Source organism: Macaca mulatta, chromosome 2, assembly GCF_049350105.2.
Source record: "Macaca mulatta isolate MMU2019108-1 chromosome 2, T2T-MMU8v2.0, whole genome shotgun sequence".
Taxonomy (NCBI): Eukaryota; Metazoa; Chordata; class Mammalia; order Primates; family Cercopithecidae; genus Macaca; species Macaca mulatta.
In genome coordinates, this window is record NC_133407.1 from 10250685 (window position 1) to 10271278 (window position 20594).

The window sequence follows — 20594 nt, forward strand, 5'->3', positions numbered from 1 at the left end:
TTTGTTCAACGAATATGAGTCTACTATTGATGAATGCTAAGACATATTTACATCTGATAACATTGCTTGTGGCTGTGAAGCAATGTTTATTCAGGCCACATAATCTGCTAAGAGTAATCATAGCAACAAGATGGGGAGTTACCAATTATACTTCAGCCTTTTGAACATCATATTGTTCACAAAACTGTCAACCGTGTTGTTTGTATCCTATATCAGAACTACTATAAATTAGCTTAGAGCTTTTGAATTGAGTTTGGACATTATAATTTATTTATTTTTATTATTATTATCATTATTATTATTTAGAGACAGGGTCTCACTCTGTTGCCCGAGCTGTAGTGCAGTGGCACCATCATGGCTCACTGAAGCCTGCAACTCCTAGACTCAAGTATTTCTCCCACCTGAGCCTCTCTAAAGTAGCCTGGACTGTAGGTATGCCACAACGTCTGGCATATTTTTTAATTTTTTTGTGAAGACAAGGTCTCACTATGTTGCCCAGGCTAGTCTCGAACTCCTGGGCTCAAGCGGTCCTCTCACCTAAGCCTCTCAAAGTGCTGAGTTTAAAATCATCACACCTGGCCTATAATTTAAACTAATATTATTGAATTAATATTTTATTGTTATTCTAAATTAAAGTTTCCAGTTTAATCTCTGATTCTCTAATTACATATCATCTTAAATATCTATTAAGAAAAAGCTCAGCTGGGAGCAGTGGCTCACACATATAATCCCAGCACTTTGGGAGGAGACCGTGGATTGCTCGAGGCCTGGAGTTCGAGATCAGCCTGGGCAACATAACAAGATGTGTCTCTGGGAAAAAAATAATAATAATTTCTTTAAAAAATTAGCTGGGAATGGTGGCTCGCCTTTCTAATCCTAGCCACTCAGGAGGCTGAGGTGGAAGGATCACTTGAGACCAGGGGTTCAAGGTTACAGTGAGCCATGACCATACCACTGCACTCCAGCCTGGGCAATAGAATGAGGCCCTGTCTCTAAACAAGTGTTTAAAAATCAACTTTATTCTAAAGCAAAATATAAGTATATTGCTAAATTTAAAAATTTTAATCCATAAATGATAGAAAAATAAAGTGGTACCAGAGACATAAATTATCAACCTTCAAGGACCATGAGATACAGTTTTAGAAAACAAAGAAATCCAACCTCATGCATTATATACTCTGAAATATAATTTTTATTTAACTCCAAGAGCCTAGAGAAATTATTTCTCAGTATTTGAAATGGTATGAAAAATAGGCAAGCTTCTCACTAGTTTAAATTATGTAGGAGAGGCTAGTTTTGTAACTTCACATTTAATAGCAAACCAGTTGGAAGCATTTTCAACTGGGGACCTTTTTTTCAAGTCATTGTGGAAATTGTTCCACTTTTATTTCCAGATTTTGAAACAGAGACAAAATCTGGTTAAGCATTAACCAATGGCAACAGAGTAAAAATGAACCAGGCTGTTTCAAATCAGTTTCAGAATCACATCAGTGGACCTTATCCCTTTTAAGTTTCTCTTGATGAGAGAACTGTTGTAGTAGCTTCTGTATTTTTATCAATTATTGACCACTGTGTAAAAACATAAAATAAAATACACGAAAAATATACTCAGTTAGCTAATGTTCTAATAAAACACAAATACACACACACACACACACACACACACACTTTAGATATTTTTAAGGAAGTAGCAAAGGACCCAATATTCACCAATATAGAAAGTTAACATCCTTGAAGTGTGCAATTGTTAATGAAGACATTTCATCTAATGTGGAGCTCAAGATGAAGCTTCCCCACCATCTGTGAGTTCACTTGTACGTGTCCAATGACAAGGAGCTCATTACCTGATAAGACAGCCCCTTCTGTAGCAGAAAAGTTACCACTGCTAGAAAGTTTTCTGCAGCTGAAGCCTCTATTCCCATAAGTACCACTTACTGGCCCTACCTGTGCCCTCTAGAATCACAAAACCTCTAATACATAGTGGACCTTTATATATTTCAGGTAATTTATTTGTTTCCCACTCACTTTACATCTTTATGTGTTTCAACTTTAATCAGTCTAGTTCTTCCCCTTTTTAAAAAGTAGCCTTACAACTCTATAACCAAATGTTAAATATAAATTTTTAAGGCCCAAACTAGTAGCTTTCAAACTTTTCCTTAGCAAAATAAATGGTTTCTTCATGCCAAATCATAAACAAAAATCCCAAGTATAAACAGGCAAATTAATAAAACCATTACAGGAGCATTTAAATCATCATACTTTGGCAGAACATACTTTAATTTGGGTGACGCATAAAATGCATTATTGCCCTAGGATCCCCAGTATGCTATAAGCCAGACTGGAAATCCACTGCTCTAAAATATTACAATACTGTGAGTGAAGAAAAAACAAAATTAGTATCTTCTTTATCTATATTTTCCTAGTGCCTAATAGAGAGGATATCCCATCATCAGAGCCCAGCAAGTGCTTATTATATAAAAGAGAAGGTCAACTTAAACACATGAAAATACTGAGACTTAAGCATTGGGTTTGAGTCATTTTAATTCACATTTCAAACACTGTTCTTGAAGGCTCTGTATAAGTAGGATGACCATACATCTCCAATTTATACTTGCTGTTTTGGTGTAATTATTAACTGTGCCCCTTTGCAAAAGTGTCCCAGTTTTGATGATAACTCATATAATCACCTACTTAAAACACTGTGATAATGAGGTTTTGGTCATTTAGTCCAAGTGAATCCTGAATACAGTCAAGTCCTCTCCCAGAAGTTCCATATGGCTAAAGCCCTCCCATACTTTTGAGTTCATTACCGGGGTTGATAAGAAGGCAGAGCAATTAGCAATGGGAAGTAGAGGAGGCTTTGGGGGCTTCCCTGCTTTAGGAGCATGTGCTCTTAAGAAGGAAAGAAGGTACTAAAATGAATCTTCAGGGTAAAAGCAAGATATAGCAGAAATCTGGCAGAAACTATTATCAACGAACCTATTCACTCAGCTTCTTTTTCCTGAAGCAAAAATGTCACTTTTTCTTAAAAAAAGTAAAAATAAAAATAAATCAGAGTATTTACTTCAATTATATCTTTACCACCTGACCCCACACACATGAGATTATCAGTGATTTTATAATATATACTTGGTTACAACTACTAGAAGGACAATATGTTGCCTGATTCTTAATTTGGAGCAAAAAAATATATATGTGTCTAAAATATATCCAAATGCATTCACTAGGGTACAGTGTAAAGGTGGAAGGGATTACTAACAATTATTTCACGTTTCTAAATAGGGGTTACACAGAGTTGAGGGAAAAGTCAGAAGAATTCAGTGCAGGCTCAACATTTCGGAATATTTCAAGGTGGTTTTTTCATTGCCTATTAATTCCACGTGCAGTTGCCTTGTGTCTGGGTGGGTTTTGTTACTGCAGTGGCCTCCCATCTATTCCAACACCACCTCCTTTTTCAATCAGGGTTGCCTTATAAATGCACCTCAGCATCTGGCCAGGATGGTCCCAGTTGCTCATTCTGCTTGTTTTGGAAATTCCTTTTACCCATTTCGCCTGTTTATTGTCAAGACAATGTAGAATTTTTTCGTTAAAATTCAAGAATAATTGACCTGTGAGTTGAACTAACTGTGACTGCATGAAATGCAGGGAAAACAACTATTTAACAACCTCTATGTTTCCTTTTAAGAATAAGTCTATTTAGTGTATTATAAAGAAATCATTTTACATTAATTCTCATTGCAAAACTTGTATTTGGCTGGTGAGGAGGCAAGTGGGGTCAAAACAGTGCAGCGAGGGAGCAACAGCATAGAAAGTTGGCAAGCTTTTTTAAGACAGAACTCCCCCCAGACATGGTGAGCACTGATACGTTATAATACCGCATGTCTCCGTGTAGTACTTTCCAAGATGTTTGAAACCAAAACAGTTTAGAATGCTCTCCCACCTCAGGGTCTTCCCTCCTTATGGCATTTTTCTGATAAATAGGAATTCCCCTCTTAGGGATTCCCTAAAGTAAAACTGTTGCAGTCCATTCTGTTATATAATTAACTACACTGACAAGTAGAGATGTAATAGAACGTAATTGTTACTCTGACTCCAACTTAATATCTACTACACACAAAGTCTTATGGAAGACATGCTCGAAATATGAAAACCATCACCCTTCATATGGTGGATATGGTGGATTGACCTTCAAACTTCCCATATGGCACAGGCTGTCTTGCAGGTAAGATTTGACTGCAAAAGAAATTCTGCCAAAAATATATGTAATTGGCTTGATAGCTGAAAGGCAAAAGTAAGATGGATGACATGTCTCTGCTGTTCGCCCTGTTTTCTGTTAAAAGAATGGCCACACAAACACGGGATTTTTGAGCATCCACATTCTGATATTGAGTCTTCGGCCTGTTGGTTGTCAAAAAGAAGCTGTGACAAAAAGAGTAAGTAGCTGGACTCTTACGTCTCAGGGTCCAGCTACCACCATTCTGACTATGGCTTTTGATCTCTGTTTCACAAGTTTTGTGATGTATTACTGAACTCAGTAATTCCCATGGTGGCTTCACTATTTTCCTCTTTCTTGATTGTAGAAAATGGAATAATATTGTGTAGTTTTGCGATTCATTTCTGGAGACAGCCTCGATCCTGCTCCGTGCAGTCCTTCTAATTACTTCTATACAACACCCTGTATTAAGTATCTTCCACTTAAAATATCTGAAGTGGTTTGTTTCCTCTAGTGAACCCTGACTGAAACTCCCTCAAGATCCTCACAATTTAGTAGCCGATGGCCAATAATGACACTTTATCAACAAGAGACAGGTTCAAATTCATTGTGCAAATAAATCCTGATTGCCTATGCAAAGCACTTGGATCACCTCTAGGAGAAGAGCTGTGCACCGAGAACACCCAGTGCCGTCCCTCTCAGAACTCCCAGTCCAGGGGGAAGAGGCATGCTACGACTCCAGAAGTACTGAGTGATACGGAGGAGGCCAGCAGAAAGCTGAATCTAGTCTAATCTCCGCATGCTAGCCTCAGCCCTATCACTCACCAGCCATGTTTTCTAACTGAGGGGGCTAGATGAATGAAAGTCCCTTTCTCTCCAACATTCCACACCTCCACAGATGAGTCTTTGTACTCATAAGGGAATTCACTTGGATTTAAGTCCTAACAAGACTTCCTAAATTTTCAGTTCCCTAAATCTGAAGGTCAGAACACAAAGGTCACATAACACACATGCCTGATACAGTTTAAAAGGGAACAGGAATCCGTGACCCCCAAGTATTCTGTGGTAGCCTACAACTAGAAAGCCTCGAGGAGGAAAATCCAAAATCGTGGTTGCAGTGCTTGTTAAGAACGGCTGAGAACAAACGACGTCTTCAGGGTCTCTCTCTTCTTGGAAAATTTCTGCCTCCATGTCTGACAAGAAGGAAGATTATCTATAGACACTGGCTTCTCTTAAAGTACTCAGACCAATAGGTATAGTAAAAGAAATATTAGGCAAATGCAGTAATGCTTAGATCTCTCAAGAAAAGCCACTAATTTCCTTACGTCTCAGACAAGAAAATCTTTGAAAGTCATAAACGAGAAGGAGTTTTTGTAGACAGAAAGAAAAACAGCAAGAGAGACCTAGTAAAACGTCTAAACCCAGTTCTGGCACCCGCTCCAGTAGTGGCTGCAGGCCAGGGCCTTCCCAGCCTCACTGAGCCTTAATTTCCTCACCTGTAAAATGGAGACAACAGTCCTTCCTGACTTACGCCATGGGTGTTTGTGCTGATCAAGTGAAATACTCAATGGAACAGCATTTTGTAAACAGCAGAATGATATACATATGAAGGAAGATTATTAATAAAGGAATTTCAAAGGAAAGCTATAAATAGTACTTTTAAGCCCAGGCAGCAAAAGAAGATGTAAATATAGCAGTGATTTTACAATTTTGTGATCTAGGGGAAGAAATGGTGATCAGAATTGTGACAAACAATGATGTCCAAAAGAGAAGAGAAACCAGCTCGGCTCTGTCATAATTGTCTCAGTTCCTGTACCACACACAACAATGGAAAGATTGCAGGGAGGGGCAGGAGCAGGCCTGTGACTGTGGCACACCAAAGACATGGAGACACAGCTTCACGAAAATGATGCTTCTACCTCTGTAATAATAACAATCAGAATCTCATACTGTGGGTCCTGTAAGGATTTGAAAGTGGCTTATGCGAGTCACTTCGCCACTTTCTCAGTTTTATCTCTTGGAAGGACCACAACTGGACAGAGTGAGGCCAAATTCCAGGTTTGCTCACCTGGATAAACAGAAATACAAAGGCAGATCTCACCCACAGTTAGATTTCAGGACCCAAAGGGGATAGGCAGGTTCAGACAAGATTCAGGCAACAACTCACTCAGATTTCTTTTTTTTTTTCTTTTTTTTTTTTTTTTTGAGACGGAGTCCCACTCTGTTGCCCAGACTACAGTGCAGAAGCACGATCTCGGCTTACTGCAACCTCCTCCTCCCAGGTTCAAGTGATTCTCCTGCCTCAGCCTCCTGAGTAGCCAGGATTATAGGCTCCTGCCACCACACCCAGCTAATTTTAGTATTTTTAGTAGAGATGGGGTTTTGCCATGTTGGCCAGGCTGGTCTTGAACTACTGACTTCAGGTGATCCGCTCACCTTGGCCTCCCAAAGTTCTGGGATTACAGGTGTGAGCCACCGCGCCCAGCCTCAGATTTCTAAGAGAACGTGGAGGTCTCTTACTAAGCAGTAGGTCAAGCACAGCCAAAACTGCTCAGAATTGAGTGAGGCAAAGTGCCCTCCATCCTCAATCCAACGCAAAGAGGCCAGGTTAGCAGACAAGTAAGAACTGAGCCAAAAGTCAAGTCCCAGGCCCTTGGGCACAAAGGCAAGGGAGGAGTTCTAGTTCTGAAGCAAAACGGTGACCTATTAGTCTGTACTGGGGTGGAGATGTCACAAAGCTCTCCAGGGTATTGGGACATCAGGTGACAGGGAGGTGAAATAAGTGAGATAAATTAACCCTACCTATAATTCACATAAAAACAGACCTCAGTGGCACACAAATATACCAAACGCACACATACACACACACACACAGCTTAAATAATAATCAGGGAAATATACATTAAAACAGGCATGAAGTACTTTTTCAAACAGTTTACCAAAAAATTGAAAGATTCATAAAATCCACCGTGGGACAGGATTTGTCAGGAAATTAACCTTCACAATATTATGATTCTTCTTATAAACATACATATTCTCTATTCATTTATTTAGGAGACATATTACATATTGTCTATTGATGCTTTTGCACCACAAAGCGTTGAGGACCTGTGACAGAGACCATCTGGCTCACAAAGCCTAAAATATTTACTACTTGGCCCTTTACAGAAAAAGTTTGAGGACCTCAGGTATAAACTTAAAAAGTTACTGCTTTCAGTGAGTACAGATATAACCAATTTATTCTCTGTCTGAAGACTTTTGCTAGTTTTATTTTTTAACATGACCACTAATTTATATCAGGGTTTACTGTGATCCATACTCATGATGTAAGTTTTTCATTAACGCTGACCAATTATCCCAATGCTATGAGAATAAACCTCCTTTTTTGAACATATCAAGGTGGTTCTTTTATTGCCTATTAATTCCACGTGCAGCTGCCTTGTGTCTGGGTGGGTTCTGTTACTGCTGTGACCTCCCATCTATTCCAACACCACCTCCTCCTTCAATCAGAGTTGCCTTATAAATGCACCTCAGCATCTGGCCAGGATGGTCCCAGTTGCTCATTACGCTTACTTTGCAAATTTCTTTTACCTGTTTTGCCTGTTTATTGTCAAGACAATTTAGAATTTTTTGGTGAAAATTCAAGAATAATGGACTTGAGAGTTGTACTAACTCTGATTGCATGAAATGTAGGGAAAACAACTACTTAACAACCTCTATGTTTCCAGTTAGAAATAAGGCATGTCTCAATTTAGTCAAACCGTCCTGCATGTGACTCAAAAACACCCTAGAACCTTTTATAAGACATGCACAATTCTCACTAAAATATTTCCTCTTTGATTTGCTGTGAATGGGATCCTAAAGATTGGAAAGTACTCATCTTCAAATGCAATTAAAAAAAAAAAACTGGAAATGAGGCCTGCGGAAACATATCTAAATTTACAAATAACCGGAGAAATGCTAATACCAAAAAAACAACATATTTCAGACTAGCGTGATAGCAGAGATACTGACTCACTCACACATTGCTACTAAAGCTAAAAAGAAAGAATCCCTTTCATAAGACAAGGCATCAATAGATATAAATAACCATAAAAATATTAACCTCTGGGCCAGGCAGGGTGGCTCACACCTGTAATCCCAGTACTTTGGGAGGATGAGGCAGGTGAATTACAAGGTCAGGAGTTCAAGACCAGCCTGATCAACATGATGAAACCCCGTCTCTACTAAAAATACAAAAATTAGCCAAGTGTGGTGGCGTGCACCTATAATCCCAGCTACGCAGGAGGCTGGGGCAGGAGAATCGCTTGAACCTGGGAGGCAGAGGTTGCAGTGATCCGTGATCACGCCACTGCACTCCAGCATGGGTGACAGGGCGAGATTCCGTCTCAAAAAATAAATAAATAAATAAATAAAACAAAAAGTAACCTCTGACCTGCATATCTCAACCCTCAGACATCATGTATAAGATTATTGAAGAAGCAAGCTATATTTATGCATAAATGTTAATCATAGCAAAATTTTAAAATAATGAAACAATTAAGATATGGCAATATCTCAAAGAAATATTAAAGTTATTAAAATTGTAATCATTCAAGAATATGCAGTGATATGGAAAATGCTTAATGTATGTCAAGAGATACACAGCACAATGGGTAATTTAAGCTGATAGCTAAAGACTTGAAAGGAATACACAAATATGATCATGATAGACTGTACTTGTATCTGGGTAATAGATTTATGGGTGACAATTTTATAGTCTACATGTTCTGAACTTGATAGAACGTTGTAACTTTACTCGTACAAGTTTAAGAAGAGGGGACAAATTCTCAAGTGCCTTCCAGATATAAGGTTTGTAATTTCTTCGTCATTAAAGGCAGGAAAATAAGACTCAACGATAAGAAACGCCGTTTCCTAAGGCCCACAGAGCAAGTGGCAGGCAGAAATGGGACTAGAACCCATGTCTCTAGACTTAAGATAGCATATTCTTTTCTACACAGCATTTTGTATCCTTGTTTTTCTAAAGGCAAACCAACTTTGGGGTCATTATAATGTCTTCGTACATTATAAATAAGCAGTTGAAAATAGTAATATTCAATTACTCTCTAAGACAATGACTGTTTTGAAAACCCTGCAAAATGCTTTGATGGGCTGGAGTTTGAATTAAACTTCTCTTCTGAATATGGCTTACTGAACAGAATAGTGGGCATCAAAGTATGTCCTTCCCCACAATTTCAGAGCTCAGTTAAACATTCACTTAATAGAAAGGGAAAATTGGCTTTGGATGTTTACTTTAGAAACTAAAAAGTCTCAACTTGCATTATTATCACTCTTGGGGAAAAATTCATACAACATTCAGAAGCTAGTAAGAAATATTTCCTTGACTTTTCTCACTGCAGTCTGACAACGATTTGGGCAAAAGAGGTTTATACACCTGCATACACAATGGATAACCACAATTAGTTTCTAATATACTGTGATGCCTAAAGATAACATTGGGAGCTCACATCTATTCCAATGCAATGTGAATTTTGAGGGGTTGTAATTAGGTCCCAGTGGAGGTAATATTTAGAAAGGAACAAGGTAAAAGAAATCATCTACTAAAAGACAGTCATGAATAAATGGCTAATAAGGCAGAGACATTATGTGTGTGTGTGTGTGTGTGTGTGTGTGTGTGTGTGTGTGTGTGTGTGTGTACATGCGCCCGCATGTGCATGCTATGATTTAAGTGCTATCTATTGAAGGTACACTTTCCAAGAGACTGAGCAACCACTTCTAGCAATTGGTGAGATCATTTCCTATTTCCTGATATGCTGGAGAACTTTCTTCCTAATTCTTTGGGTTTTCTCAATGTTGAAATACACATCAATCATTTCTCAAACCTTTTTTTGTTCACCTATTGAAAAAAGAATAAATTCTTCATTCCCTTGTGATATTATTCAAATCATGATACAATTAAAATGGTGGGACTAGGACTCAGGGTGAGGCAGAAGCCAAGTAAAATTTGAAATACAAAAGCAGAATCATCTCAGTAGAGATAATTTTGGGGTTAAATGCATAAAGAAAGAAGAGTACACTAGCAACTTCATGAGAGCCCCCACTCAGGTTAATCTTTTCTTCTCACATATTCCTAATGCAGACTTTATCGGAAAGTACCAGCCTACCTAGTGTTAGAATCTTCCTGCTAAAATATCTATATCCTCCAACAGATGCACAACAGCTCTTTAGGGCAGAAACTACGCCTTTATCATCTTTTTCAGTCATAAAGCATGTTCCACAACGCTTGGTAAAGAGTCTCAAATATTTGCAGAATCAGATTAAACACTTGCTTCTTTGTAGGGTGAATCAGAGAAGTCTGCAGAGATATGCAGCTAATTTTATTTTAGATAGCGTTCCATACCACAAGTATGGAAACCTAAGTACAGTCCTCATTATCTTTATTTATTTGTTTGTGACACTTTAATAGTGTCTGTAACTTACATAAGTTTAGAAAGCACAGCAAGTCTTCCCACTGTGTGGCCACACTCAGCCCAACAAACCCTCAGGGTCCATCCACCACCAGCAAGGGCCCTTCCCCTCTCAGCTCTGCCATGAGGAAGGAACAACTGAACCCTCTCTTCCCCGCCCCACACGCTTACTCAATCATCCAACAAGTCCTGTGTTAATACAGAGAGAACTGAAATAGTTGCCTTAAAAGAGATTTTGTAAAGTTCATAAATATCTCCAGTCCAAGGTAAAAAGTGAAACGTTGAATAAAGGAGCTACAGCTAATGCACTATGGGAAGGTGAGGGATTCATGGGAAAGAAATCAGTTCTCAGTTGAGGTGGACGGATGGAAAAAAATAAGAGGAGATTCCATCAAGGAGTTACATTTCAGCAAGGCCATAAAGGATGTACTGTCTAAAATAAGCAAGCAAGTAGATCCCTAAAGAAAACAGGGGTAGGTGTGTGTGAACATCCCAAGGAGAGGCAAAGTCTTGACAAGAAAGGCTGGGTACTGGTCTGTATCTTTCGATTACTCCAATATAATCTCATTTGACCCATAGGGTAAACATACAGGAGACAGCAGAAAGATGTACTATGTAGGGCATGCCTCTCTCTCTCTGGCACTACAAATGCATCATGGAAAGGACCCTGGGACTTCTGAAATGTTTTTAGACAGAGTCTCGCTCTGTAGCCAGGTTGGAGTGCAGTGATGCAATCTCAGCTCACTGCAACCTCTGACTCCATGGTTCAAGCGATTCTCCTGCCTCAGCCTCCTGTGTAATTGGGATTACAGGCATGTGCCACCATGCTTAGCTAATTTTTGTATTTTTAGTAGAGACGGGGTTTCACCATGTTGGTCAGGATGGTCTCGATCTCCTGACTTCATGATCTGCCCGCCTCCCAAAGTGCTGGGCTTATAGGCATGAGCCACTGCACCCGGCCTTTTGAATTTTTTTCTTCTGAATACCTAGACAACTGAAGATAGTTTGAGTCCCTTAATAAATACCTGGATCATCAGGGTTGTCCATCTGCTAAGTGATTCTGTCCCCATTATAAACCATATATATATATATGGTGTGTATATATGTATGTAGATCTACACACACACACACACACACACACACACACATACACTACCATAACTAAAAAGGCAAATAGACTTGGAAAAAATTTTTGGAACAAATAGGTCAGGCAGGAAGTTAATAAATATTTTGAATCCCAAATAAAGAAAGCAGGCATAAACTCAATAGATCAAATGGTCAAGGGCACGAACTTAACACTTCATAAAACAATACGTAAACTTCATCAAAGGCACACGGAACAAAATATTTCTAATGGTCAGAGATGATGAGAATTAAAACAGTGGAGTACCATTTTGAACATATTGGGTATTCTATTAGCAAGAACTAAACAAACTAAACCACATTTACCTCTTTCTAAGGAGAGGAACGTGTAAAACAAATGTGGTCTGATAAATGAGAACATTTGCTGCTGGTGGTGTCAATGATTAACGTCTCTTTGGAAATGACATGCTGGTAATTATTTCAAGAGCCAAAATGTAAATGCTATTTGACCCAAACATCCCACTCTTGAGATTCTGTCTGAAGTATAAATCTAGTGGAAATAAAAGAATAATATATAATGAATTCCAAAGTAAATTGGAATATGTAGCAACATTGAAATTTAAAAATAATGTTAAGTGAAAGAAGTAAATTATTCTGCATATATTATAATTGAAACATTGTCAAAATACATTCAGCGTTGAGCAAGGATTGGCTGAAAAGGAAGAAGGAAAAGTAAGGAGAGGTTCAGAAATTGAGGTTCTGAATAATGGTCTTCTTCATTCTTGTTGAAATTCTTTTGAAAATTTACATAATTGTTGTTTTAATATTATTAAGTTTTTTTGTAATTAAAAGTACTGAAGAAACTGTAAAGACATCCATATATAGTATACATCTTTTAGATAAAATGTGTCCCTATCTGTGGCATACCATGCTAAGGAAGTAAGAAAAAAGCAGAGAAAATTGAGAAATATAATAACAACAATAAGAATCAATTAAAATTAATCATACATGTCCATAGTGTCTACATTCAACATGACAAAAGAAACATACTAAATTTTCTCGCTAATACCCAGCAAAATATAGTCTGTGTCTGGTGTCATTCCTGATTACGTCTAGGAACAAATGTACCACAACAGGATAAAAAAGAGAAGCAAATTTCAGCTAGAATTAAATAGAATAGGACCCAAAAATAGAATCCTCATAAATTTTTAATATGTGATCAACGTCAGTAATTTCATCCAAAAAACTTTAAAAATAATAAAGGCAAAAATAGAAGCTTAACACCAGTATGCCTTAGTGCAAAGCACTGAATAGGCATTGTTTATAAACCAGGACCCAGATTGACTTGAACCAAATATAGGAGTAACCCTCTCTCGGCCTTAGTTTTCTAAGAGGTAGGTGGGTCCTATGTCCCTACGGGGTTTGAAGAGTCAGTAGACACACTAAGGTCATCATTGCTGGGACAGAGTAAGAACTTCAGGAGACATCCACCTCAGATGGTGAGAGGAAGTCACAGGTCACAGAGGATAAGAGGGGGAACCAGGAAAGTCAAAGAATGGGCTCTTTAAGGAGACATTAACATCCCACTAATTTCCAGGAAAAAAATCTTCAGAATAAATCTTCAAAATAAATTCTGTAATAAAAGGAACAACAACAACAACAAAAGTGAAGAAATGAAACCATAATTAGCCCTGTACATTTAAAAGTCAATACACAGAGCACTGTTTTAGGTATGAAGGAGAGTTAAAAAGAAAAGTGTCTAAAAGAGTTTAGAGTTAACCCAGAGAGTGGGAAAAAACATACATCATAATTACACATGCAAATGTAGAAAAAGGTATTCATTTTGTTTTAAAAGGCTCTTTTTAAACAGCTATCACATCCATTATTCACAGTTAAAAACTGGACACCAATTCTGTGAGATAGACAGTGTAGGCATAGTTATTAATGTCATTTTATTAACTTAGAATTTGATGCTGAAAGAAAATCAATCAATGAATTACACAAATAGCAAATAACAAAGCCTAGATTCAATGCATGGGTCTACTGATCTCTAGACAAATATGATTTCCACTATATTGTGTCCTTTTCCTTCCAGCTTTAGTAAATGCAGGAGACCTGTACAAACACACAATTCATACAATTGAGTGACAAAAGTAGACTTACAGGAATTCAGAGACCAATGTCTATGGCCTATATTAGGAAAGATTAAAAGGGAGTATCTAGGCAAATGGGATATGAACTGGGTGCCAAACTGTAGAAGGAATGGAGAAAGCAGGGCTTTTTTCTCTACCTTCAAACATTCCCTGGCTGAGCGTGATGGATTATGCCTGTAATTCTACCACATTGGGAGGCTGAGGCAGGAGGATCACTTGAGCTCAGGAATTGGAGACCAGCCTGAGCAGCATAGCAAGACCCCTGTCTCTACAAAATATAAAAAGAAAATAGCTGGGTGTGTTAGGTCACACCTGTAGTCCCAGCTACTCTGGAGGCTGAGGTGAGAGGAGAGCTTGAGTCTGGAACGTGGGCAATAGAGCAAGACTCTGTTTCAAAAAATATATATATTTATATATATCTTACATATTTTTATATATATGATATATATAATATATATCACATATAACTATATGATATATATTATATTATATGATATATAAATATATCTCTCAAATATATATCATATATGATATATATCTCTCAAATATATGTCATATATGATATATATATCTCAAATATATATGATATTGCAAATATATATCATATATATGATATATATCTCAAATATATCATATATATATCATATATCATATATATGATATATATATCTCAAATATATCATATATATCATATATCATATATATGATATATATATCTCAAATATATCATATATATATCATATATCATATATATGACATATATACACACACACACGCATATAGAGAGTTCCCTAGTCTTGATCTTTCTTCTAATCTCCAGCTTTAACTATAAGGCAATTCATTTGCAAAGCTCTCAAAAGTGAAAAGCTCAAACACCTCTCAGGCTACCCCCAACTGATGTAAAAGTGAAGCTTCCTTCACTATTTCGTATTTCAATGAATGACACAATCCAGGCCCCCGAATCAGAAAGTGGGTGCCTACTCCTGTGTACCAGTGTAAAGCACTGGCTTCGGGTTCTTTGCTTTCCCCAACCTTATTTCATGTGAGGGAACTCCTTTGAGAACCTTCTAGGGTTCAGAGATGTTGGCCACAGAAGAGGAGGACAGTCCATTATAGTAACATGAAAATATGCAATTACCAATAATTCCACCTAATCCAATAATTCCAATAAGGTAAATGCTCAGTAAATGCTTGCTGAAGAAAGAAAGGAAAAGGAGGAAGAAAGGAGAGCAGAAGAGGAAAGAAGAGAAGGGGATAAGAAGGAGAAAAGAGAAAAGATGAAAATCAATGGCAGAAGCAAAGGTCAAAAAGGATCATTTTAAATTAAATTTAGAAATTATGTGTTAAAGCCTCATAATCTGACTTTGGGCATGTTTGCATTCGTGTCACATGTTAACAGCTACGTGTCTTTAATCACAGGACCATCTGAGACATGTTTCACTTCTTTCTGGGTCTCCACTACCCATTTATTAAAGGAGACTCCATCAACTCCAGAGTCTATAAAAGGTAAATTAGAATAGTGCAAAGCAGGCATGAAGGTTGAAAATGCAGAAGGATGAAGACATAGGCTCTGGGGTTAGAGTCCAGGGTCTGAATCTAGGTTCTGTCACCTACTAACTCTGTGACCTTGGGCAAGTCAACTTAACTACTGTATGATTCAGTTTCCTAATTCATGAGAATGGGCTGTAAAGACTGAATGAAATAACACAAGTCTTGTACAAGGCATAGTGTAAATACTCAATAAAAGTTCAATATTGTTGGTGGATAAATGATTCTTCCCCCTTACAGGGATGCAATCCATCTGAGAATTTTATGGGGGAGAAAAATACACCTCCACGCAATTAAAGATAATTTTGCAAACAATTTCAGGAGGTTCATGGACCACTAAACCTTAATTTAATAACCTTTGAACCACGTAATCTCTAAAATCCTTCCTCTTGCAAAAGCCTGTGACATGAGTAGCTCAGAAACAAGCAATGAGGAATTTCTCTTGGCTACAGGAGATGCAAACACAGGTCAGCTACCCTTGGGATACCTTTGTCTTCCATTTGATTGGCAGGAATCTGTCAAATAAACATAAGGGACGTACTCAGGGCCATGAGTCCAAAGGAAATCAAAACAAGGATAGACTCAGTATCTAAAATGACAGGTCAGAGTTCTGCAGAGGCAAACAATGACCCAGAAGAGGGCCTGCTTTCTCATAATATGATAAAAAATATACATAGTAGGGTTTGCCATGAAAACGCTGCCTCATGCCAAGTGCCCAAAGGACAACATTTATAACTATAATCTATCAAGTTTAATTTTGCACCATACCTCTAGGAGTTTAAAACATAATTATAACAGAAAAGAAATCATCTGTGCTTTTGCTACTTGCTCCAGCTAACAAACATAAAAAGTAAGAGGCAGTGGAATATGAGGGAAAAGGACTTGGGAGTGAGGTGTTCATGATTTCACACCTGGTTCTCCACTACCAACCTGGGTGACCTTACAGCTTCATCAATTTTTCTTATTATGGGGGAGAAAAATACACTTCTCAAGCCATATCACTCCCCTCTCAGAAACATCGGCATCCCAGAAAAAGTCCAAGCATTCATAATCTCCATGGTCTGCTCCCAAGTTATATTTCTTACTTCAATTCCTGTAACATTTCCCACAGGCCCTGGTCAGCAGACCCAATAGTCTACTTTCAACCTTTCAAACATAGACTATAATTTCTTACAAAGGTTAATCTCTTAGCTCTCCCTAATGCATCATTTTGGGGTAAACTTTCTTCTATTCTTCACCAATCAAAAGCCTACTTATGCTGCAACATAGATAAATCTGGAAAAGATTATGCTAACTCAAAGAAACACAGTAACAAAAGACTACATATTGTGTGATTCCATTTATATAAAATGTCCAGAATGGACAGCTTCACAGATTATCAAGTAGATTCATGGTTGTTTAGTACTGGACACAAGAGGTTTGAGAGAAATAAGAAATGACCACTGTGTGTTTTTGTTGTTCTTGTTGTTTTGGGTTTTTTGTTGTTGTTGTTGTTTTGGTTTTTTTTTTTTTTTGGTGAAGGACATGTTCTAAAATTGATTTTGGGGATGGTCATGTAACTCTATGAATATACTAAAAACTACTGAATTCTACTCTTTAATTGGGTTAATTAATTAAATAATATCTCAAGAGAGCTGTCGTTAAGAAAACTTGCCCATCCAACTAGTCTCTTCGAAAGTTGTAAGAATTGATTCTCCCCACCCTATCAGGGTTAAACTACTTCAACCAAGCCCCCTCAGAATGTCATTTGTATCTCTGGTTAACATATTTCATTGTGGCTGGCAATATAATTACTTTTGGTTAGTCTTGTGTCTGCCTCACCAACTAAACTATGAGTGCTTTCAGACAAAACCAAACTTGTGTCTTACGTTTCCATACCAGGATCTCTGCTAATCATTAGTTTCTTCTGCGCAAATTAGAAAAAAAAAGAAAAAAGAAAATGGTCTTCGTCTTGGCCTGGCTAGTGGGGAGGGCAGGATTTCAGCCCTACTTGCCTTCCTGCCCTCAAGCAAGGCACAACTTGAACAGCTGTAAGCAGTAGCCCTGCCCACACCCTTCCTCTTCTCACCCCCAGCAGTCCAATAAAGTAATTAACACATGAAAGGCACTCAATAAACAAATAAATCCTCCTGGAATGAAAATGATAGGTCTGAAAACATTTCTTACAACAAGACACTCCCAGATTCAGATTCAAGCAGGAAGCTCAAGGCTTTGTATTTGGGGTTTGTTTTTTAACCAGTTGTTTATTTTCATGTTATTTAACAGTGACATGAAGTGTTTTTCTTACTAATTGGATTCAAGGAGCTTGTGTGTACATATGAAATAGAGTGAATTATTTTAACAAATCTATGTAGTAAGGAAAAACATAAATTTATCTTATATTAATTTATAATTGCTAAAAAGCGTCATGATACTACGAAAACCTACCATTTGTAGAGGGGGACAAAAAAGAAGACACTGAGAGGAGCTGTTCTGTCAAGCCAATTTTGAAAAAGTCTTTTCCCCTTTCAACTTCTACAACACTTGGGTTGGGCACGGAAGGCTTTCTATGTTATATGAGAGGCATCTCTGTCTAAGCCCACTCTCCCATGCCTCCGTCAACAGGCTAACTCCACATCCTTGGGGAAACACACCTCTCCCCACAAACTGGGCCAGAGGGGGAAAAAAAACCCTTATAAAATTCCCACAACTGGCCAGGCGTAGTGGTTCACGTTTGTAATCCCAGCACTTTGGGAGGCCGAGGTGGGCGGATCACTTGAGGTCAGGAGTTCAAGACCAGCCTGGCCAACATGGCAAAACTCCCTCTCTACTAAAAATACAAAAATAATTAGCCAGGTGTCCTGGCGCGCACCTGTAATCCCAGTTGCTAGGGAGGCTGAGGCAGGAGAATCGCTTGAACCCAGGAAGCAGAGGTTGTGGTGAGCTGAGATCACGCCACTGCACTCCAGCCTGGGCAACAAGAGGGAGACTCCGTCTCAAAAAAAAAAAAAAAGAAAAAAAAATAATATATATATATTTATATATATTATATAGATATTTATACATATATATGTATAAATATATATTTTACATATATATTTATATATACATATTTATACATATATATTTATATATACATATATATTTATATATATTTTTATATATATTTATATATATATTCCTACAACACTCAGTCTTCCCTCTGTGGCACCTCTCACAACTATAATTACATAATTATTTGTAAAATTATTAATATGATGTTTTTCTTCCCTAGACCAGAAACCCTGTGATGAAAAGGCTTGTACCTGCCAGGTGCCCACAGTTCCAATGGCATGCCTGATATCTCATCATGGTGGGCATCGAAGATTATTTGACTGAATTAACAAATCTCCCCTCTTCAGAATATGAGGTTTTTGAAAGCAGGAACTGTATCTAATTCATTTTGTATCCCCAATTTTGCCTTGTTCAGTGTAGATAATATCTAATAATTCATATATAAATGAATGTAGGTAATTCATATATAAATGAATGAATGAGTGACCCCCATAGTGGGTCATTTAATGGGGACTGGACAGGCTATTCATGATAGGTTAATGGTAAAATAAGTACATTGAGCGGGTTAATAGTTACTGGTCCCAATAAGAGATCTTGGAGCAGCACCATACAGAGAAGGAAGGCAAAGTCAGAAATTGAAGATGTTCATGGTATAAGATTTACATCAGTTTCTTTGGGCTCCAAGAGTTAATTTTCTCCCAATTTCCATGGGTGTGACTCTTTCCCATAAACAAACGGTCTACAAATTTTGTGTTGTATATAAGCAGAGCCCAAGAAAACCAAGTCTTCAGAAAAAATAAAACAAAACAATGGCAAAGCAAAACAAAGCTGCAATAGCCAAGAGACACCAGTAGAGTTACACAGGTGTGAGAAAAATCAGGGTCCATAATGTCATGTAGAAAATGTGGCCCTTTCACTAAAGGGCCACAGCGTGAAACAGGTTTCCCCTATAGAAAGACTTGTCCAGATTCGTGCCACAGCGACATCCTCAAATCGCTTTCCCAGTCCCATGTGGGACAATGTGAAAAAAACCATTCTGCCCAACAGCTGGGCAGATGCCAACCCAGGCTTCCTTGAGAGGCTCAAAGGATGGAAAGGATGGACAGAAAACAAACTGCATATACTGTGAGACACTAGCCTACATCATATCTTGCACAAAACACTGGCAATACATATTGAAGTACAGAAAACCTACCATCAAGATGCTGGGAATCTAATTGTGGAGTTAAATAACAACAACTGAAAACCTAAAGGGCTCAATGATAATCATGATGTTGATTAGATGAGGATGCTGACAATATAACATACCTGGGATCGCTAGAGAGTTACCCATGTCTATCTCACTGCCATCATCCTAGGACACAAGAGCAAAGTGTGAACTCCAGCCCCACCAGTTGAAGGCTATGCAGCCTTCGGGAATTTACATGAGCTCTTTGTATAACTGTAGAATGAAAATAATGACTGTAGTCAGTTAAATGTGGGCTCTGATTAATAATTAGTGACTGGCCAGGTGTCGTGGCTCACGCCTGTAATTCCAACACTTTGGGAGGCCGAGGCAGGTGGATCACGAGGTCAGAAGTTCAAGATCAGCCATGCCAAGATGATAGAACTCCGTCTCTACTAAAAATACAAAAATTAGCTGAGTGTGATGGTAGGCACCTGTAATCCCAACTACTCAGGAGGCTGAGGCAGAGAATTGCTTGAATTTGGAAGGTGGAGGTTGCAGTGAGCCAAAATCATGCCACTGCACTCCAGCCTGGGCAACAGAGAGAGACTCTGTCTGAAATAAATAAATAAATAAATAAATAAATAAATAAATAAATAAATAAAAATAATCGGTGACTTAGCCTGTGGGGCCAATGACTGCCTGACAAAATCACAAATGACAGAACAGAAGAACCCTTCCATCCAACCTGAGTCTGTGATTCCTTTACAAAGAGTAAAATTCAGGCCTAGGGAAGGGAAAGGACGTGCCCAAGAACACAGAGGAAATCACCAGCTAATCAGGGTGAGCTGCCAGGCCTGCTGATTCACAATGCCCAGCACTGGTCATGGGCACACTAGGGTTGCTGTCAGAATGAAGTGAGCTTATAGATG

The 20594-nt window shown here is 38.1% G+C and overlaps 1 protein-coding gene across 27 annotated transcripts in view; it reads right to left on the bottom strand.

The window, feature by feature from the left end:
- The window catches only part of LPP (LIM domain containing preferred translocation partner in lipoma), a 723625-nt gene that overhangs the window by 484257 nt on the left and 218774 nt on the right, over positions 1-20594 (bottom strand). For 4 of the 27 annotated variants that reach the window (XM_077991207.1, XM_077991217.1, XM_077991206.1 and 1 more), the window contains exon 4: positions 18316-18438. The exons of the other annotated variants lie outside the window; for them this stretch is intronic. The gene's annotated coding sequence lies outside the window, so the exon portion shown is untranslated. The remainder of the gene's footprint in view (positions 1-18315; positions 18439-20594) is intronic. 27 annotated transcript variants of the gene reach the window in all.